Source organism: Nyctereutes procyonoides, unplaced genomic scaffold, assembly GCF_905146905.1.
Source record: "Nyctereutes procyonoides isolate TBG_1078 unplaced genomic scaffold, NYPRO_anot_genome, whole genome shotgun sequence".
Taxonomy (NCBI): Eukaryota; Metazoa; Chordata; class Mammalia; order Carnivora; family Canidae; genus Nyctereutes; species Nyctereutes procyonoides.
Window position 1 is genome coordinate 67,395,073 of NW_026575142.1, and position 22,774 is coordinate 67,417,846.

Consider the following 22,774-nt stretch of genomic DNA (forward strand, 5'->3'; position numbering starts at 1 on the left):
ATATTTGTAGCAAGAAAGAAAAGAAGAAAGAGAAGGAGGACAGATCTCTCCTAGAGACCTAGAGCCATCAGAGTACCTTATGTTGTGAATACCAAGTGGACACAACTCACTTCACTGCAAAAAATCTTAACAAGTTGAAAATAAGGCAAACCTTGGATTACCAGGAATCAGGTAATATTGTTCTTCAAATCCCCTTTTCTGTGCCCTCCTTGCCATCAGGCAAAATAACAACTTTTATGTTCTATTTCACTCAGAATTTTTCTGATGGAGCTATTAAGTTACCTAAAGTCATATGAATGTCCTTACTTCAGTTTTGGTTTCCAGTGTGCTACCCTTCCTTACATTACTTACATTTTAAGAGAAAAGAGCAGAAATAGGGCAATATTTACCCTGAAGCAGTGAGTTTTTATTGGTAAAATATTAGGCAGTATGGTATGTGGATGGTGAGAGAAGTGTCAGTTGTCCAATGTAAGTATCTGTTTACTCTGGGTGAAATTAGCCCACTAGTATGGCTTTGCCAAATTACTTCAAAATCTATGTAAACTATTAATTACAGAACAAATGCAAAATGGAAACAAATGAGGAGCTCAGATATGGCAAGGCCAATGGTGGGGATTAGTGGGATATACTCAGAGGTTCATGAAATTTAATAAAATGTGGTTCATCTATTTAGTTTATTTACTTTTTTTTAGAGAGAGAGTGAGTGAGTGTGTGAGATGGGGGAAGGGTACAGGGAGGGAGAGAGAGAACCTTTTTTTAAAAAAAAGCTTTTACTTATTTATTTATTCATGAGAGACACAGAGAGAGAGGCAGAGACACAGGCAGAGGGAGAAGCAGGCTCCATGCAGGGAGCCCGATGTGGGACTCGATCCCGGGACCCCAGGATCAGGCCCTGAGTCAAAGGCAGATGCTCAACCACTGAGACACCCAGGCGTCCCAAGAGAGAGAATCTTAAGCAGACTCCATGCCCAGTGAGATCATGACCTGAACCGAAATCAAGAGTCGGATGTTTAACTGACTGAGCCACCCAGGCACCCCATAGTTTATTTACTTATATATTTATTAAGTAATCTCTATACCCAACATGGGGCTCGAATTTGCAACCCCAAGGTCAAGAGTCACACATTCTTCCAACTTAGCCAGGCAGGCACCTCATAAAATGTGGCCTAGAATAAACTTATAATAGGATGAACGGTAAAATTATATAACAGAAATGCAGATGTGACTACTGGAGGAGGGAGAAGGAGTTGGGCTAAGTATTGGATGCATGAAGAATGAAAGTCAAGACTTCTCTGATAAACAACCAAGAATTAAATCAATTTTTCAGATATTTTAGGCAAAACAACCTCTCTTGCATTTTTAACCAACCTATGCATTGCAAAGCATTGAGGGAAACAAGGTCAAGTTAGAGACACAATGTATTAGAAAATAGATTTGGCTTTGAGTGTGACATTAGGAAAGAAACAGAACTGATTGATTGAAGTATAAGAATGAAACAGCTTTGGAAGGGGTTAAGAAATTAGATTGTTTAATTCTAAGAATAGACATAATGTTTGCCCCATTTGTATAATATATTGATCACAGGTTCTATATTTTTGCAATACACAAAAAATTTCCGGAAGCTTGCACAAAATAATTACTATGGTTACTTCTGAGGGAAAGATATGGAAGTGTACATGGGGCATAAATACAGAAAATTGTACATTTTGTGTACTTCTATATTGTTTGAATGTATTCTTTGAAGATGTATTATTCTATAGAAAAAGTTTAACAATTTTAAAGGACAACATTTAATAAAAGTCTAAGGAAAGATAAAGGAAGTCTTGATACTACTTCAAGTCATACTTAAAAATCAGGAATAGTGGGGCACCTGGTTGGCTCAGTCAGAAGAGCATGTGACTTTTCATCTAGGGTCATGAGTTAAAGCCCCACATTGGATTTAGAGATGACTTCAATAAATAAATAAATAAATAAATAAATAAATAAATAAATAAATAAATAAATAAAGGGTGCCTGGTGACTCAGGAGTTGAGTGTCTGCCTTTGTCTCAGGCCGTGATCCCATATCAGGCTCACCACAGGGATCCTGCTTCTCCCTCTGCCTGTGTCTCTGCCTCTTTCTGTGTGTCTCTCCTGGATAAATAAATAAAATCTTTGAAAGAGAGAAAAGAAAAAGAAAGAAAGAAAGAAAGAAAGAAAGAAAGAAAGAAAGAAAGAAAGAAAAAGAAAAGAAGAGAAGTATAATCTCAGCCAGTCAGAGAAGATCTCATAGAGGAGGGATGTGAAGGATGGATAGATTACTAATTAATTGAACAAAACTTGAGGAAAGGGAGGGCATTGGGGGCATGAAACACCTTGCTGTTCTCCGTGTACCATGTGCAGTTGTTACTGCTGGAGCTTGGATGGGAGGAAGCAGGTGAGACTGAAAAGGTAGACAAGCTGGAATGTGATGGGTCTTGGGAACCAGGCAAGGAAAATGGGTCCATGAAGGCAGGATGGTGTCCGTCTTGTTCACCACTCACCTCCCGAGCACTGTGCCTGATGCATGGTAAGTACCACCTCAATACATGTGTAGAATTATTAAATGAGACCAAGATGGGGAGAAAACAAGAAGAACATGTAGCATCAGGTACCAAGGTCAAGGCCAGGGAGCTTCGAGAAGGGGATTGTGGATGGATGCAGTAAGGCGGAGGTTTCACATTCTGTTAACACAGGCATCTTTGTGAGTATAAAAGGCTCACAAAGTATAGTATAAAATATAAAATATCCCACAACTTTTATAACTCGTTTTTTTTTTGTTGTTGTTGTTGTTCCTTAATTTTGACTATACCCAGATCCTCAGCAGATGAAAACATGCTCACAATAAATAGTTAGCCGGTTTTTACCATCGGATGGGAAAGACTGAAGAGACCTGAGTGGGGGACCGGAGCCACACCATTAATGGGTGAGGAGATCATTGCATTCAAAAGGTCCCCCATTCTGACTCCCTCTTGCCATCTGGCACATGATCTCAGCCCTGCTGTAAACATAGTGAACACGTGGGCTCTTGTTTCACCCCCACTTCTACTGCTACTGTCATCGAAGGCTGCCGCTTTTTAGAGGGGGATCCTCTCCTCCTGCTCCCCACTGGCTGAGGCTCTGGTGCCCACACCTCTCTCAGCCTCTGGGAGGCCTTGATTAGGAGAGAGAAACCAGTTCCAGCGAGTGCTGAGAGGAGCGTCAGATTGCAGTAAATCAACGATGAGGAATGATTGTGATCACAGAGACGGTGGCTCTGAAGCACATGTTTGGTCTTAGAGCAAAATATATTCTCTTTAGAAAGAAAAAAAAATCAGAAAAAAAAGTTCCACTTGGCTCTTTACATGGAAAATGTTCCTGTATTTTAACAATAAAAAATATACTTCATGCCCTTTTTAACACTCTATCATGCTTACCTCACACTCTTCCTTTGCTTATCTATTCCTGGAACGCCTTCCCTATCCTCCCTGCTTCCCCAATGTCCTTTGCTACCAAATGTTCATTCCTCCACTTCTGGGAATATTTCACCAAATATGTTTTGAGAAGGCTCTTCCCCTATTTTTGTCACTGGTCTTGGTGGAATTGCCTCTACTCAGAGCTCGAGAGGTAGGCCCGACTTAAAGCAATCACTATAGCCCTTTGCCCAAATCACCACGATTAGTTTAAGGATTGATACATAACCCAGTCAGAGCCAATGAGGTGCTGATTTCATTTGTTACAGATTCTGGGAAAGAGTCACTTCCTTGCTTTCTCTCTGGGCCGACTGGAAAAGAGGCACATCCTCCTATCTTCTGGAGGATGTGATAGGAAGATATGAGGTCTAGAACTACAGCACACATTTTGTTGCCAAGAGGGAAACCAGCTAAACAGCAAAATCAACATTATCTCTCATTCCCTTTACCACAGACTTCAGTACTTTAGTACTAAATCATATCGCTAGATAACGGGCATAGTTGTTTATCAATATTATAATAGGATAATACCCCATATTGCATTAGAGCTCATGGCTAGATTTAAAGATTTTACTATATTTAAGTCCTGGAAGTGCCACTGTCTAGGTGTATGATGTAAGGAAAATTCCTTAAGTTTTCCACATCTGTTTTCCTTACCTATGAAAGGGGAATAAGAACAGTATATATTAGTTGTAGAGATTTTCACTTCCGGGAAAGCAGTGGACAAAGCTAATGCTGAAAATTCATATGTTTTCACGTCTCTTGACTACAACTAAGAGAGGAATTGCTGGGTCAGTAATTCTATGTTTAATCCTTTGAGAAAGTATAAGCATAGAATTGAAAGTTCAGTATGCAAGTTAAAGAGGAAAGGAGACACAGATGAAGGAAGAATTGGTGAACTAGAAGATAGATTTAAGGATATTAATGAGAGACAACAAAAGGAGACAAAGAAAGAAACATACGAGAAAACAAAATCCTACGTTTACCTAATAAAAGTTTCAGAGAAAATAGAGACGGAGGAGAGACGATATTTGAAGTGATAATGACTGAGAATTTTTCAGAACTGATGAGGGACTCAGATCCTCAAATTGGATAAGTGCACTGAGTCCTATGTAGGATAAATAAAAATAAATTTCTGCCTCAGTTGTTTTTAAAGATTTCATTTTAAAGTAATACCTATACCTACCATGGGGCTCAAACTCACAATCCAGAGATCAAGAGTTGCATGCTCTACCAACTAAGCCAGCCAGGTGTCCCCACCTGGGATTTTAATGAACTCAAAGAACTCACAGGAAAAAATTTTTAGCTTGGCTCTCATGATAGAGATAATACCATTTCCAATTTGATAATTCAACAAATATTTATTGAACATCTATTATTTGTAAGGCAGGGCTAGCCATATTGGAATAAACTAAGACCCATATGATATCAATTATACTCTCAGTGTAGTTGCTCTTAAAGTGCATATGATGATTCATTTTATTTTCTAACTTAGCTATGCCATAGTGACCAGACATTTGGTCAAACACCAGTCTAGATGTCATTGTGAAGGTACTTTTCAGATAAGTTAACATTTAAATCAGTAGACTCTGAGTAAAATAGATTAGTCTTTATAATGCGGGTAGGCCTCATCCAATCAGTTGAAGGCTTTAATGGAAAAATGGCTGACATATCCAAAGGAAGAGTCTACCTCCAAATTGCTTTCAGACTCAAGCTGAAACATTAACTTTTCCCTTGGTCTCCTGCCTGCTGCGCTCATATCACATGAGCCGATTTCTTTTTTTTTTTTTAATTATTTATTCATGAGAGACATAGGCAGAAGGGGAAGTAGGCTCCCTTTGGGGAGCCTGATGTGGGTCTCGATCCCAGAACCCTGGGATCACGACCTGAGCCAAAGACAGAGGCTCAACCACTGAGCCTCCCAGGTGCCCCCATGAACCAATTTCTTAAAATAAATATTTTTTTAATTTCAATCTTTTTATCTATCTTCAGTCTCTCTCTCTCTCTCTCTCTCTCTCTCTCTTTCTCACTGTATCTATTCGATTGGCTCAATTTTCTCTGGAAAACCCCAATTAATTAAATACAGTACATGATCAAGCTTGGCATTTATTTCTCAATGTGTGATGATGTCACTTAGATTACAAATTCTTTAAGGAGAGAGGTGGTTAAATTCATTCAATCTTCTTTGGAATAATTATCATAAAGCTGGATAGAAAATGTTAGTTAATTCATGAAAAGCAAGTGAAATAATGTTAATGTATCCTAAGAAGCATAAACAATGTATTTGTTGATGTGTCACTATAAACTGTGGAATTAAAGAAATGATTACAGTTTGTTTTATTTGTATGAGTATTATTTAAACTTTATTTATTTATTTATTTATTTATTTATTTATTTATTTAGGAATGCTTCATGGATTTGTGTGCCATCCTTGTGCAGGGGCCATGCTAATCTCTGTATCATTCCAATTTTAGTATCTGTACTGCTGAAGTGAGTGCTTGGTTCAGGAATTTTAAACTGTTCCATTCTAAACCTAGTATTTTTTTCCTTCAATGTATCTTGAATTGGTTTCCTGTTCCTTGAAGACGAAGAGCTCTAAATAATATACCTACCTCCCATAAAGATAGAACAGCATATAATAAGACAGGTTCATTAAAATAAGGATTACATGAATATGAGTTATGTAATAAAAAGGGAGGAAGAATGGTCTTACCAGAAATTCTAGGCTAAGGATAATTGCCATAATTGAGAACAAAATTTATCTTGATTTTCTTAGCAACCAAGGATAAAGGGAACCTCAATAAATTACCTTATTGTCATTGTCAAATAAAAGAAGCCTATTTCTTCATCAAGATAATGAACTATTATTCAGCCATCAGAAAGAAGGAAATCTTGCTGTTTGTGACCACACGGATGGGGCTTGCGGGTGTTATGCTAAGTGAAATAAGTCAGACAGAGAAACAAATACTGTGTGATATCACTTATATGTGGAATCTAAAAAAGCCAAATTCGTGGAAACAGAGTGTGATTTATAGACCAGGAGATACGAAGATCCAAGGAACCTCTGTTTGGTGATCAGTAAAACAGAGTTTGTCCAGGGAGAGGAAGGGCGTCTGCAGTGCTGGCCTCATGGGGTAACTGGGGTGGACTTGCTACAATTCTACCAATAGCACAGTGGCAGGTGCAATATTAGCTGCTCTGGCTGGGTGAACACGTTACTGAAGCAAGCTGAAGAACTTGCTCAGAAATTCACAGGACCCTTCTAGAAAGAATTGGGAAGAGGACAAGGGGAGTGAGAAACCCTGCAATAATGGTGGCTGCCAGAGTCAGAGAAAGGATGTTTGTGAACGTGACCGAAACGTAACCCCCTCCCTAGTGAGGTCTGAGACACAGAGGTTGCGTGTACTATACCAAAGGGTATGCTTCCAAGGACTAAAAGAAATGTTGTGGTAACCACATAAAAGAGTAGAAATGACTTCAAATATAATACCCTACCCTTCACAAACAGAACGGGCACAGTTGTCTCTGTAGTAAGTTTACTCTGCTTTCAACTCCTTGCTTCTTGGTCAAATTTCAGAATCTTTCCTTGATCAGAATGGTTTGTATCCTAAGTGCACGTAGCTAAGCTAAAGACTTTTTTTTTTTTTTTTGCTTCCTTTCTCTGTGAAAGATGCATTATATCGATCTATATCTGTATCTATATCTCTATCTCCAAGCGTTTCTATTCCGGGCAAATTTCGAATTTGTTTGAGGAAGACCGTATTTAGCATGTTTGTTATGAAGAGACTCAGGTATCACATAGAGCTCCTGATCTCTTAGGTAGAGAAAGTGACCACAGGTGTCAATCGGGTATGAGAGTGGGACAAGGGTGGCGACAATGGCAATGAAGAAAGTCAGACCCCCACCTGCTCCTCTATGGTGCTGTGGTTCGGATAGGTCAGGGGGATGGACACATTCACAGCTTCTTAAAAAACGTTGCCTCAAATTTGCCTCCACCTGGAGAAAAATTGCTAGTGGGAGTCCTTGGCCTTGTCCTGTTTTGTGTTTTTATTAGTGACTTGGACGGCAACATGGAAAGCATGCTTGTCATACTTACCAATGTTGCAAAGCCGGTAGCGGTTGTTTGGTGAAAGACTCAGTGTCATGAAATTGAATGGTCGTCCAATTAACATTAATTAAAATCAAGTAAGAGGAAATCAGTTGCGTTCCTAATGCACCCAGCTTGACCACTTTTCATGGAAGAAGAAACATGATTTAATAGGATGGGGAGGCAGCTAAGGAAATCAGCCCAATAGTGACTTGGAGTGACACAGCATTCTGTCCAAGCTGAGGCTCTGGTCGTGTTCCGATGACCCCCGGACTATGAATAGACTACGGGTACCCACCTTTCAGGGATGTCGAGCAAGTAGACCTGCAGAGATAGCAGAAGAAAAGGGAGGAGAGAGATCTGGAAGCCATGTGATGAGATAAGAATTCAGCATGTCTGAGATCTTTATCCAGGAAAAGAGAGTCTTTAGGGAGCATGTGACAGGGATGGCCAGCTCATTGGAAGGGAAGTCAGGTGGAAGGCCACTGTTATTATTTTGTCTGCCTCCAGAGGGCAGAAACAGGGCCACTGGGGGAAAGTTTGCAAGGAGGCAGGTGTCAGAAGACCGGGTATAGATCTGGAGTTGCTGATAAGGGGCTGTCTGGGCAAGAAACGTTTCCTTCTTCCTGGTGTGTTCAGGCTGGGCGGGTGCTTAGCTGTCACGGACGTGGGAACAAGGATTCTGCTTTGGGGAGGACAAGCGGGCTGAAAAGCTTTAGCTCCTTCCAACTCTGCGATCTTACTGTGAGCCCCGGCAGGCGGTCTTACAGCTTCCACCTGAAGAGCTTCGATAACTGTGGGATGGATGTCCTCGTTTGAAATGACTTCAAGAATAGACAGACGTTGAACTACAATTTGCCTGTGTCTTGGCTTGAACAATGGTGAGGAAGGTGAAGCTGGCCCCCTGACCGGTTACATTGTTCTGGAGAAGTGGGTTTGACCCAAGTTGCAGTGGGGCTCTTCGACTGGCTTATTGACTGAGCTGGCTGTCCTTTACACCAGTTAGGACTCTAGTAAGTTCTGAACGCTCTTCAAAACAGGATCAGTTGGCTTTTTGTCGATGTTCATATTGCAGCTGGTATCAGATCTGGCTCAGGACGTCAGACAAAAAGTAAATGCAAAGAGTTAATGCCCTCGATCTAAGGCTGAGACTGGGTTTCGAGATTAGAAGCAAGACTGGGCCTGCCTGCAAGCATCTAGCGACCCTAGCCATGGGCAAAGCGAGGAAGGAAGGATATTGAGACTGAGAACCTGGCTGGAACTTCTAGACACTATGCCTTGCTGGCTATAGTCATCTCTGAGAAAGAAGTTCAAATTTAAACATTTTAGATTTAGAGAAGTATTCAGAGGTTTAATGCTTTGAGATTTTTTTCAGTGTTAAGTCCAAAACTCATGCTTTCTTCTTCTTTTCTTTTTTAAGATTTTATTTATTTATGAGAGACACACAGAGAGAGGCAGAGACACAGGCAGAGCTGGAGAAGCAGGCTCCCTGCAGGGAGCCCGATGTGGGACAACTCGATCCCAGGACCTGGGATCATGACCTGAGTGGAAGGCAGACGCTCAACCACTGAGCCACCCAGGTGCCCCCAAAACCAATGCTTTCTTATATATGTTAAAGTTGCATTTCTTTTGTTATAAGGTATTTGAAATCAGGAAGTATCACTTTGGATCTTTTTTTTTTTAATAGACTCATCTTACATGGACAATAGAGAGGCTTACACGTCTGTATATTTTGTGACACGCCTTAACTTCCAGGCATCTCCATTTGAATTTTAATTTTTGTATTTGAGCAAATCTTGACCTGCTTTTGGAGCAAAGTTATGACTATGGTTCTCCATAATTTAGGACCTAGCATGGCAGGTGACTTGGGTTGTCAACACCGTATAGTGAGACTCGTCGCCTCGTATTGAGGCTCTTTTTCCCACTTGCAGACCATCACTCTGGCTTAAGTCTATCATCTCCCACCTCGGCTGGAGTCAGGTCATGGTTTTCTGACAAGAGCCTTGTTCTACATCCTGCTTCCAGAATAGTCAGCTTTGAAACCTACTTCAATCACTCCATGCCTCTATAACCTCATTGTATTAAATTTACATCCTTCAATGTGTAGTTAAGAGCTCTCTCAAAGGTCCCATCTTTTCCTTGTAGTTTCCAATTCCTGTTCTTTTAATTCCCTCCAGGGAAGACATCTTCATTCATTCATTCATTCATTCATTCAAAGATGAACCATTTTTTATTTACTGGGTATCAGATGTTTGAGGCTTTTAATTCTTAGGACCTGAACAGAAGGCACTATCACCATTTAACAAATAAAATGTTTTTGAATGTTTAAGAGAGGACTCAGAGAACTTTAATAACTTGCCCAACATCACTGGCTTTTGTCTAATTATAATTTCCATGCTCTTTGCAACTACACCATACTTCCTCTTATTTTGCAACATTTATTGTGGTTTCTGTGCTGTACCAACACTGGTATAAGGTGCTAGGATAGGAAGATGAATGAAACACTGAGGTCATCTGTATGAGCATACGTTTAAAATTTTAAGGCCTTTTTGTGTATGTTGATTCTTAATTAAAACAAAATCAGTCTAGTAGAAGAAGTAGGCAGAAATAACGAGATCTGGAGAGAAACAGGAGTGTGCAGAGAAGTAAGATTCAAGCGTTTTGCTGTTTTAGGATGAAGAAAAGAAAAAGAAGAAAAAGAAGAGGAGGTGGTGGAAGAGGAAGATGAAGAGGAAGAGAAGAGGAGGAGGAGGAAAAAGAAGAAGAGGAGAAAAAGAAAAGAAGAAGAAGAAGAAGAAGAAGAAGAAGAAGAAGAAGAAGAAGAAGAGAAGAAGAAGAAGAAGAAGAAGAAGAAGAAGGAGAAAAGAAGGACACTTGAGTGGCTCAGCGGTTTGGTGCCTGCCTTTGGCTCAGGTCATGATCCTGGGGTCCTGGGATCGAGTCCCACATCGGGCGTCCCGCAGGGAGCCTGCTTCTCCCTCCACCTGTGTCTCTGCCTCTCCCTTTCTCTCTCATGTGTCTCTCATGAATAAATAAAATCTTAAAAAAAGAAGAAGACAACGACTGAGAAATAGGTCCTTTCTTTCTGGAATTTCCAGTTTGATTCTGGAGCTGTGTGGGATATTAGTGAAATCAGCCAAATGGGGCCCTCTGTCCTAATTGGCTTCTTTCACCACATGTCTCCCAAGGGGCTCTTGAAGCCTTCTTTCTAAAACATGGTTCTGATCCTGGGTGATGGTCCTGCACGGGGAGGGGAAAAAAGAAAAAGCGGTGGCTCCCTAGCTCCCTCCTGAGCTTCTCCAGCCTCCCTGGGGGCCATGCCCTCCAGCCCCGCTGAACTCTCCTGACCCCAAAGCACACCTCTGTCCTGGCCTGCATGCTTTCCCTGTCTGGAGCACTCGTCTTCCTCTTCGCTATCCTAAGATCTCTTACTTGGCTTTGAGCTCCAGCTAACATCACTCCCGGCCTGCCTCCCCACAGTCTCATAGCTCTTCCCCCAGAAACTCCTAATTCTTTTCAGTGCTTCTCGCATTGCTCTGAAGCTATTGACCAGGTCTCCTTCATTTTTGCATCCCCAGCATCAACCAACCTAAGCTTTGTGCTTTGAATGAGGTATCCCTGATACATATTTGTTGAATAAATCATTTATAAACTATGGGGAAGAACCCAAATGAGTAGACACTTTGACAAAGTTGAGAGGGCAAGAAGGTTAGATTCAAGCGTGGAGGGACGGGCCTGGCAAGGAGGTGAAAGCAGGCAAGAGGAATGGAGAAGCCTCAGGTTAGTTGCTTGCCCTGGAACCTCGGTCCTCTGCCAGGTTCAAGAAAACTCATTCATGAGAAATCTGGATGCGTCCTCTTCCTCCCTTGTCTTTCTCCTCTCCCCACACCCCGCAGGCCCCCTTCAACAGGCATCTCTCTGCATGTCTGAGCTAAGGCCTGAGTGCTATGAACATTTTTTCATCTCAGTTTTCTTGTTTCTCGGGCCTCAGTGTGGTCCTATGTGCATTATCTGATAAATGATTGTTATTTTTTAGGTCACTGAAAGGAAGGCATTGCTTGGGGTCAGTGCTGAGCAGGGCTTGGTGACCAACAGTTGATGCCCAGTGTGTTCCTTTGGAATACCTGGGAAGCTAAGGAGAGGAGGGGCCTCTGTGGGAGGACCTCTGCCTTCTCGCCTCCAGGATAATGGGGGGGGGGGGAGAGGGAGGAAGGGAGGGAGATGGGAGGCAGCCTGTTGATCATTTTGGAGCCTCTACAACAGGAATACATTACCCATTTAATTAACAGACACTCAAGAGTCACCCAAGGAGTCACGTTCCGCAGGAGCACAGGCCGGGTCGGTGCGTGCGCACCGGGCACCGCAAGGGGAAGCCAGACGCTGTGGCCTCGTTGCAGCGCGGGCTGGCCCCGCTGTGTTGGGGCGCGGACAGGTGCGCGGTATTGAAACAGACAAGCGAGTGACAGAATAGCTCACAAGGTTGTGGGGATGTAAGGAAAAAAAAAGTTACCATGTAACTTGCAAATGCAAAAAAAAAAAAAAGCGTCTAGAGTCTGAGCTCTGATGATTACTCAGCACAGGCTGCATGTATCCTGGCGTTTGGCCATCTCTGCGTGGCAGGTCGTGCCGTCCTGGTTCTTTTTTTCTTTTTCTTTTCTTTCTTTTTTTTTTTTTTAAGGAGCTGTTTGTTCCCCTCTTAAGCCTCAGACTTCTTTAGCTTGGCTGGAAAAAAGAAAAGAAAGAAAAAAGAAAAGAAAAGGAAAGGAAAGAAAAGAGAAGAAAAGAGAAGGAAAGGAAGGAAAAGAAAAGAAAAAAGAAAAAAGGAAAGGAAAGGGAAGGAAGGAAAAGAAAAAAGAAAAGAAGGAAAGAAAAGAAAAGAAAAAAGAAAAAAGGAAAGAAAAGAAGAGAAAAAAGAAAAAAGAAAAGAGAGGAAAAGGAAAGGAAGGAAAGGAAAAGGAAAAGGAAGGAAAGAAAAGAAAGAGAAGGAAAGAGAAAGAAAAAAGAAAGGAAAGAAGAAAAGAGAAGGAAAGAAAAGAAAAAAGAGAGAGAAGAAAAGGAAAGGAAAGAAAAAAAGGAAAAGGAAGGAAAGAAAAGAAAAAAGAAAAGAGAAGGAAAGGAAAGAGAAAGAAAAAAGAAAAGAGAAGAAAAGAGAAGGAAAGAAAAGGAAAGGAAAAAAGAAAGAAGAAAAGGAAAGAAAAGGAAAGGAAAGAAAAAAGGAAAGGAAAGCAAAGAGAAGAGAAGGAAAGAAAGAAAAAAGAAGAGAAGGAAAGGGAAGAAAAGAAGAGAAAAAAGAAAAGAAGAAAAGGAAAGGAAAGAGAAAGAAAAAAAGAAAAGAGAAAAGCAAAGAGAAAAGAAAAGAGTAAAGGACAGTAAAGGAAAGGAAAGGAAAAGGAAAAGGAAAAGGAAAAGAATAGAAAAGAAAAGAAAAGAAAAGAAAAGAGGGACGCCCGGGTGGCCCAGCAGTTGAGCACCTGCCTTGGGCCCCGGGCGTGATCCTGGGGTCCCGGGATCGAGGCCCAGGTCGGGCTCCCGGCATGGAGCCTGCGTCTGCGTCCTCCTGGGTCTCTGCCTCTGTCTCTGTGTCTCTCGTGAGTAAATGAATGAAATCTTAAAAGGAAAGGAAAGAAAAGAAAGGGAAGGAGGGGAAAAGCAAGCGGCCAGAACAGAGCGGCGGGCGGGAGCGGCGGCGGCGGCGGCGGCGGCGGCGCTACTCGGCGGTTTACGGCAGGGGCGGGGCCGGCGGCCCCATGTGGTCCCGACATCACGGACATGGCGGAGTCGCCCTGCAAACCCGCCTGCTGGTTATAGGAGCGGCGGCGGCGGCCGGAGGAGGAGGCGGGGAGAGCGGCGGCGGCGGCGGCGGCGGCGGCGGCGGCGGGAGCAGCGGCGGCGGGGTCCTCGGCTGCCGGCCGGGAAGGCGTGGGCGGCCCGCGGGTGGCGCGCCCCGAGCCCCGCGTTCGGCCCGAGGGCAGGTAGGGCGCGCGGGGTGGGGGCGGGGGCGGGGGCGCGGGCGGGGGCGCGGGGGGGCGCGGGCGCGGGGGGGGCCGGCGGGGGGGTCCGGGGGGGGCTCGGGACCCCCGCGCGCGGGAAGCCCCGTCCGGCCGCCCGGCCCGCCGACTGCGGCGCGGCCCCGAGCGCTCCCGGCGCGCCCGGCTTCCCGGGGAAACTTGGCGCCAGACTTGGGCTCGGGCCGGGGGGGGGGGGGGGGTCGGCCGCCGCCTCGGGGTCCCCCGCCGGGGGTCCGGGCTCCGCGCACCCCCCCGCCCCCCGCCCCGGCTTGGCCTGCGCTTGGACGGCGGAAAGGAGCGGGTACATTTTTCTTGCTGGAAAGAAGAAAAAGGCAAAAACCCGGCAGCGGCCCCGCGCCGGCCCCCCCCCCCCCCGCCCCATCCTTCCCGCAGATTCCGTCCGAGGAATCCGCTCCCCCCGGAATCTCCGCGGCAGGAACGCGGCCGGGGGGGGGGGCGCGGGGCCGGGAACCTTCGACGTGTCACTTTCCGAGGCTGGAGGGCGGGGGCCGGGCCGGGCCGGGGCTGGGCGGGGAGGGGGGTCGGCCCGGGCTGCCCGCGGGGAGGACACTCCCCCGCCCCGCCGCCGGCCACCTCCGCGCGCCACGTCCTCCCCGCCGGGCCTGCCCCCGGCCGCCCCGCTCCCGGCTCCCCGGCTCCCCCGGCTCCCCCGCCCGCCCCGCTCCCCCGGCTCCCCGGCTCCCCCGGCTCCCCCGCCCGCCCCGCTCCCCCGCTCCCCGGCTCCCCGGCTCCCCCGGCCGCCCGCCCCGCTCCCCCGCTCCCCGGCTCCCCCCGGGCTGGGGGCGGCGAGCCCAGCGCTGCAGGCCGGGCGGGGAGCGGCGGGCCCCCCGGAGAGCGGGCGGCGCAGCCCGGGTCAGTCGGCCACCCCGAGGGGCGCCCCGGCCGCGGGGGGGCGGGGGAGGGGGCGGGGGCCCGCCCGCGGCTGTGCAAGGGCCCGGGGGTCGGGGGAGCGGGGGCGCGGGCGGGGGCGGGCGGCGGCGCTCGGGGGCGGCTCGCAGCGCGGGGGGCTCGGAGCCGCGGCCCCGCTCCCTCCCTGCGCGGAGCCCCGCGCCGCCGTCCGCACGCCGCCTCCAGAGCCGCAACTTTTTATTCTCCCTTCAGCCCCGCGTTTCCGTGAGACATTTTGGAATTTGGCCGGGATGCGCCGACGCTCAGCGCGCCCCCCGCCCCACCCGCGCCCCATCCCATCCCCACTCCCGCCCCCGCCCCCACCCCCACCCCACCCTCACCCCCAGCCCCATCCCTGTCCCCATCCCATCCCCACTCCCACCCCCACTCCCACCCCCACCCCCAGCCCCACTCTCACCCCCATCCTCATCCCATCCCCACTCCCACCCCACCCATCCCCAGCCTATCCCCACTCTCACCTCCAGCCCCACTCCCACCCCCAGCCCCACTCCCACCCCCAGGTCATCTCCCCATCCCGGTGGGCTTCTAGTCTCCCTTCCCTCCCGACACCCAGGCTTGAGCCTGCTTTGGAACGGGACACCTCTTTTGTTGGGTGGGCACCTTTGATTGCTAGCCCGCTTAGTTTTTAATGTGCAGCTGATTTGATTTGCATTTCCTCCAGTTTCCAGGCCCCGCTAGGGAAAACTAAAGGAGGGGAGTAAGCCACTTTTTTTTTCTTTTTTGGAGAGTGGCGAGAGGTGGGGCATTAGGAAAGGGGAGGCACCGCGGTTGTGGGCACAGAGTCAGACGGAGCAGACGGACCCGGAAGAAAAGGAATCTGCTCTGGAATAACACTTTTTTTTTTTTTTTGAGGCTACAGGCCTTGGGCAAAAACGCACTGCTCTGTTCTGATTTCTCCTCTGCAGAGTTGCTCTTCCACTCTTCAAGTTAAAGCTGTGACTCTGGGGGCCTGGATGGGCGGGGGGGGGGGGCAGGGGGGAGCCCCATATCCCAAGGTGGCCAGGGGCCCTGGTTGTGTGCCTTAGGGGGGGGCTTGGCTCCCCGTCATTGGGGGCAGGCCTTCAGTTTCCTGGCTCCCAGGGAGCCTCCGATAAACAGAGTCTCTGGGCATGTTTGTGGCCCTGCAAGGGGACCTCATCCGTGAGGGTGTTCATTCTTACATTGTTTAGACACTAGAGGGTCACCCACAAACTGGTTAAGAATGAGGAGGCCTCGCTGGCAAAAAAAAAAAAAAAAATCATTAAAAAGTTGTGTTTAAACTCCTAATGTATGCGTTTAAAGCGTTTTGGTTTAAATACTAAGAAAAACTTGCTGTGAAGATAGTGTTCACTTAAAAGAGATGTTAAAAGTGCAAGATACCATCATGGAATAAGGGTTGTAGTTTCTAATTACAGTATATACAGTTTCAGAAGGATGTTCCCGTAACCTTTTAAGACAGACTTTATAAATAGCCCACATCAGACTGTGGACTGTTGGAGAGCCAGTCTTCTGGGGTTTTTGGAAGAAAGCTTGAGATTGGTTGCAAGGCTACAGGAGCCTCGGTAGTAATTTATTCAGAAGGAGATTGTGCCCCTTTTGCCTCACACTTCATTTAAGGTGGTAGGACTTGGTAGTGCCCTTGGAAAGTTCGCCAGGAGAACTTCTTAAACTTTGCAGTTTAGGAAAATGAGGCCCCGGGGGAAAGTGACTTGTTCGGGGTTGCCATCATTGGCCAAAGTCTGATAGAGGGTTGTATTGGTAACTACTCTTTCTTGGATATCTAAAGTGTCCTAAGCCCTGTGTGTGCTTTTTAAGACATATTAACAGTCTTAAAATTTATGTGATCTTAAGGACATTTTACAGACAAGGGTATTGAGGGTCACAGGAATGAAACTAGTTTGTCTAAGATCATAGTGCTCCCGACAGCAGGGTTTTCTTTGGTGAGGGAAGTGGCCCTCGACCTGTGCTATCCACATCCAGTACGGCAGCCACAAGGCTCCTTAGCTGTTGTGCCTTTGAGATGTGGCCGGTGCAACTGAGGAACTCCATTTTACATTTTATTTACTTTTAAGAAATATATGTTTACTTTTAATCATTTTAAACTGCTACTTGTGGCTCGTGGTTACCATATGGAAATCACAACGTAGGACTTTCTGACTCCCCAGTATGTTCACGTTTAACTGGATCATGCTGCTATTTAGATCTAGTTCGCTGGTTTTCTTTTCTTTCTTCTTTCTTTCTTTCTTTCTTTCTTTCTTTCTTTCTTTCTTTCTTTCTTTCTTTCTTTCTTTTTTTCTTTCTTTCTTTCTTTCTTTCTTTCTTTCTTTCTTTCTTTCTTTCTTTCTTTCTTTCTTTCTTTCTTTCTTCTTCCTTCCTTCCTTCCTTCCTTCCTTCCTTCCTTCCTTCCTTTCTTCCTTTCTTTTTCTTTCTTCTTTTTTTTTTTTTACCACCAGAAGATGCTTAGATTCCACCTTCTAATGGAAGTTAAATCCTGAGTTAGCTATAGCTCAGTTTTGCTTTTATACCTTGAGTGGATAAAATGAACACTTTTTTTTTTAATGCTTACATAACATAGTTTAAACTGATGGACAGAAATTTAAATGACATTTTCTTGTTTGGAATTGCTGAAAAGGCAGAGCATGTGGATTATTTTAGCATAATAAAGGAGTGTAAACGGGCAATATGAAATATCATTGATGGGAGGCTAAAAAAAATGGTCCGTTAATAACCATGTTTACCTGTTAACCATGTTTCATATGACTCCATAAGTGGCAGGTAAATAATACAGAGGAACCATCGTTCACTTTTCCTAATGAAGTTGCAGAATTAATCCGAAGAATTAAAATCATTGCTTTACTATCAGAGAATGAATTCAAATATAAAACACTAGATTTCATCTATGACTTGGGAAGAATGTATTTAAGAAGAAAGCAAACAGCCAGAAATACTCTTGGTGGCAAATGGTCAAGTAGTTTTCTGATTAGTGAGTTTAATTTATCTCTGTTGCATTTTAGAATTCATTTGATAAGAAGGAATTTCAACGACTTTCTTGATTTTGAGTGAAATAGTGGAAATTCGAGCTTCTGTTAAAGTGAGCATTTATCTGGATTCTATCCATAAATGTCCAGTAACTGAATACGTTGTTTTTTTTTTTTTTTGAGGGGGGGGAGGGCATACTATTTTCAGGAAAAGACAAATGATAAAGTAATCTTTATTAGAATTTTTAAAGAAGTAGCTTCTAGGTTCATTATAAATCTATCTGAATCTGTTTGCCTTTCATAGTTATTGTACTTCCTAGGATTAATTGCAGTTCATGATCCTGATGCTAGAGCATTACAGGATCCTGAAAGACCTACACTTGTAAATCAGTTTTAAATTGATCTGTATTACTTTAGTGTAATGTGAATTGCATGGCCTCCAGCTCTCTCAGACTTGTAAATTCAATTACAGGTAAGTCATTAGTTAATGACACTGTTGAGATAGCTGCATCACCCTTTTCATACCCATTCCTGACCCTTGGGAGCATAGTTATTTTCAAGGAACCAGGATAAAGACCACGTTATAAATAGGACTACAGTGTTCTCGTGAGTGTGACCAGTATGGGAAACACCATCTAACTCATGATACGTGGTTCCAGTTTTCGAACGTCAAGGTGCTTAATACAAATGAGAGACTTACTAAAATCTTAAAAGATGTTGAAAGATGGGCAAATAATGGGCAGGCATTAGAAATCTTAAGTGTGTAGTGAGAGCTGCCAAGGACTTACTTTACTTTTTAGCTGTGTATTTTTCATAAACTTCTGAACCTCTCTCAGTTTGGGTTTCCTGATTTTATTATAAAGAGAAGACATCTCATCCATACTTTTTTTTTTTTTTTAATGGTCATCCAAGGGATTAATGAGTCAGTATCGAAAAGTGTGTGGTAAAGCCTTATGCAAACTCCATGGTCCGTTATATTCCAAACTTTTAAATAGACGTTCCTGATTTATTACTTTGCACCTTTTGAGGGACCTCCAAATTGCAAGTGGACAGTTTGAAAAATAATTTTTCTATTTTTGATGACTAAATAAAGCTTAAAGCTTTGGATTGCTGTGTTCATTTTCTCCATTTCCTGATAGAATAGTTGATTTGTGACCTCTCACAAATTGTACTGTGTGTAAGTCATCCCGCTCCATGTTTTGGAGAAGTGTTTCCTTGGATGTAGCTAATAGCTGGCTTGCTTTGCTGACGTGGACACGACAGTCTGCTTGATATGGGGTTTTTCTTGAGATCGGGGGGAAAGAAGTGTGCAATCTTTCAGAGGAACTTTGAATACTGAATGATAGAGGCATAAGGCTTTAGTCATTGTATATTATCTTAGCCTATTATTTGAGCTTTCAGTAATTACAGCTGAGAATGGGGGGGAGGAGAATATTTTCAGGGTAGAGGGAGCTTTGCAACCTACCTGTGTTTCCATTTTAGAAATCATAATTGCCATTTCTTAACATCAGTGAGGTTAATCCATTAAATGAGAGTTTTTTGTGGTGAGATATTTTCAAGCGAACCTAAATTCTCATCCTTGTGGCAATTGGGAATGCACTTAAGTGCTTGAGGAGAAGCTTTATTCTTTAGTTTACTCGGAATGCCTTTGAATATAAGAAAATGTTCATTAAGTGCGTACAACACACACTTTTTTGCCTTAAAACATAAAGTATGGTGGGGTCCATGGGTGGCGCAGCAGGTTAAGCATCCGACTCTCTTGGTTTCAGCTCAGGTCATGATCTCAGGGTTATGGGATCGAGCCCTGCTTAGGCTTTTTGCTCAGCGAGGAGTCTGCTCATGTTTTTCTTTGTCTTTCCCTCTGCTCTTCCCCGCACTCTCGCACTTTCTCTCTCTCTGTCTCTCAAATAAATCATTAGAAAAGTATAAAGCCTATATGGTGTTCTGTGTTTCAGCAAGGCAGAAAATACTTGAATCATTGTGGTTAGTTCGAGGCAGGGCTCTGTAGAAGTCAAGCTCAGGTTCACTGGGAGGAGGACTTGATACTTGGGTGCTTTGCAAGGTACATCTCTGGAGAGGCTGGTCCCTAGCTTCTCCGGAGGGGAGTTGTCTGTGGTGCAGGTTTAGGGTCTAGGATCAGTCCTTGTGGACCAAAAGTATGTGGGGTTGGGAGAGGCGATAGGGGAACGGAAAGTTTTTAAGCCACCAAATGTAAATAGAAAAGGTAGATACAGTGTTGAGCCATCTACCGGTGGGGGTATTTCTCATTTTGGAAGTGGATCCGTCTTTGAGTCTGTCTTTTTTGCCCGTAGTTGAGATGTGCAAGGTTAGCATTCTGAAACTCCTGGATTGTAATTTTCAGTGCCCTTGACCGATGAGATGCCCTTGGCAGTACTCATTGTTGTTTCAGGCACTGGCTCCTAGTGTTTTGTTTCTTTGATATCTTGACAACTGCTTGTCAGTTTTAAATAGCTGGAGGGAGAAGATTTTAGTGAGATGGTACTGAGCCAAGGTTAGCAGTATTTGAGATTCTAGTAAGTATCTGTTTTAAATGGTTGTATTTGAGTTTAAAATTAATTTTATTTCATTCACTTGTTTATGGCCTCAGACGGCATTTATTAAGTTCTAGGCTAGATTCTTTGTTAATGGAATATTCTACAATGACTTTTTTTTGGGGGGGGGTGCAAATGCAAAGCATTTTTAAAAAATTAATGCATAGGGGTATTTTGCTCATATTTTTGGAATGTTGTGTAGAGAATAGTGTCTGTCACCGGACACTTAGGGCAGGGTGGTGGCAACTTCAATTCTTTGATCCTTTCTGAAATTTGAGAATTGTTAAAATTGGAGGACTTACAAGCTGTTTAAAAAAAAAACTAAATTTATATTTGAATTTAAAGCTTCTGATACATCCCTGTTTTGACTCTGGAAGACAAAGATTTTTGTAAAGGCAACCAATCAGAAAAGTTTACTTAAACTAAGTAGAATACCAACTCATAGTCTTCAATTATGAAAAGCTTTCTGTTGAAATAATTGTTAGAAAATTGTCTTTTTAAAAAAAAAGAAAGAAAATTGTCTTTTACACAAGCAAATGTAGTACGTTTGAGAAGTAATTGAAAACCCTAAAATCCCAGGAAATAGCATGATTTAATTTACTCTTAAGGGACTCAGCTTCTCCACAACTGGTGAAAGAGGGGTCTCTATTAAAAATAACTGCATTGTTCTTGATGTAACTAATTAGGAATTTGCAATTATCCAGGCAAGTCTAGGATACAGTTTGGTTTCCTACTCTATATGAAAAGGTTTTACTGTAACAGGGGCTTAAATAGATTATAAGAAGGAATATTTCCCAAATTAGGAGAATAAGCTACTTTTAAGCACTTTGGAAAAATCAGTTTACTTAAAAACAGTGTAAAACTGCAGTAGGGGTTGGAGCTAGTTCTGCTGGGCCTTTCATCGAATCGTGGAGCCTTTGGACACTGGGGGCTTACTCAGTGCTATCCCAGGCTAGGAACAGTTTACTAGTAAAAGTTAGAACTATATTTTTGTATGCAGAGTAAATCACAACAACAAGCAAATATCTGTCACCCCCTCCTCCCACCAGTAGACTCCAGTTAGGCCTGTTGATTTGTTTTGGAGTTTTTCTGTTGACATTCGCTTCCCTACTTGTTAAAGTTCTTTTATCACCTGTAAGGACTTGATGACAGATCGGTGAGAGCAGGTGTTAAAGGTTTAAGAACATCATTATTGCTTTTAGTTGCCCATCTCCCCTGCCTTGTGGAAAGGCCTGCGAGTAGTATTTAAATAAGCCCTTTAGGCACCCTCCTCCTCTGCTTTTTCCTAAAGCAAGACCTTCCTGGGCTGTTTAATTCCAGGTACTGAACGAACTGACTGGTAAGAAGAGTAAGGGTCTTTAAAAAGACCTCTGTATATTTACGTCCAATTACTCAGACAATGAAGTTTTCTAGTATGTGACTCTCTAGGGGTCACATTGACCAGTTTTTATAGTACAAGTTGTATGTGTGGGATGCTTAATATATTTTTAGGATATTATGCTTCCTTTTATATTTTGAAGTTGGTTTTTTTTTTTTTTTTTTTCCAAACTGTATTTTTCGTTAAGTTGTTTAGGCAGAAAATACTGTCTTTAGATATTGCTGTTTCTGGTTTTTCTTGGGGCTTTTCTTGTCTCAAGAGAAATAATTCCAATTTAGAGTAATAGAAGTAAACATTATTCTGAATTAGTGAATTAGAAAAGACTTAAAAGTACATTGGATTGGAACCCTCTTGTATTGCTCTTGAGAATGCAGAAGGTAGAGCTTCATGGAAAACAGTTTTGTGGTTTCTTGAGAAATTAAATATATAATTATGTAGCAACTCCATTCTTGGGTATGTACCCCCTGAAATAATTGAAAGCAGGGACTCCAACAGATTCTTGTACGCCAGTGTTTATAGCAGCAGCATTGACAATGTCAGAATGGTGGAAACAGCCCAAGTGTCCATTCACAGACGAATGGTGTACACTTACAGTGGAATATTATTGAGCCATAAAAAGGCCTGGAATTCCTCTACATGCTACAACATGGATGAACCTTGAAAACGGTATGCTAAGTGAAATAAACTGCTTACAAAAGGACAAATACTGTGTGTTTCCACTTCTGTAAGGTACCTGGAAGAGGTAAATTCAGTCACAAAGTAGAATAGAGATGAACGGTGGGCTAAGGGGAGGGGGGCATAGAAGTTACTGTTTAATGGGTATAGAGATTCCATTTGGGGTAATAAAGTTTTGGAAATGAATCTTGGTGATGGTTGCACAACATTGTGAATGTACTTAATGCCACTGAACTGTGTGCGTAAAAATGGTCAAAATGATACATGTTTTGTTATGTATATTTTACCACAATAAAAAACAAAGAAAAATATGGAAGGAAATTTATTCCACACCATCTCGGTTTGTCTCTTTGCTCCCCCTTGGTCTGCCTCCTGTAGGTAGTTGTGCCCCCCCCCTCATCTCTTTTGCATTCTAAAGAGAGATTTCCCTAGGCTGTTTTCAGAGATGAGAGTGTCTTCATTTTATTAACGGACTTGAATTTAAGAGACTATTTAAAAAGTAATAGATCTCTGGAGGGGGAATAAAAAAAGACATTTTAATATTCAGACTAACCAGGTAGTTTATTAATATCTACAGACCACATAGGCACGTAAAGGCAACGTAATCAATCCTGAATTTCACTGTGAGTCATCTAAAAACCAGGGATGTACAATTAGACTTGTCATATTTTCTATTCCATTTGATCATCTTCAGTACTTTAGGAAAAAGTTTGATTTC

General features: G+C 43.6%; 1 protein-coding gene and 1 non-coding gene across 4 annotated transcripts in view; one reads left to right on the forward strand and one right to left on the reverse strand.

The window, feature by feature from the left end:
* Positions 1–5,863: 5,863 nt before the first annotated feature.
* Positions 5,864–5,967, reverse strand: LOC129499003 (U6 spliceosomal RNA). The gene has a single exon (XR_008662271.1). It is a non-coding gene; the product is annotated as a U6 spliceosomal RNA (small nuclear RNA).
* Positions 5,968–13,408: 7,441 nt separating this feature from the next.
* FNDC3B (fibronectin type III domain containing 3B) overlaps positions 13,409–22,774 on the forward strand; it is a 337,868-nt gene continuing 328,502 nt past the window's right edge. The window contains exon 1 of one of the 3 annotated variants that reach the window (XM_055307872.1): positions 13,409–13,528. The gene's annotated coding sequence lies outside the window, so the exon portion shown is untranslated. Of the gene's footprint in view, positions 13,529–17,496; positions 17,565–22,774 lie in introns of those variants that run through there. The other 2 variants (XM_055307873.1, XM_055307871.1) reach the window with 2 other exon arrangements.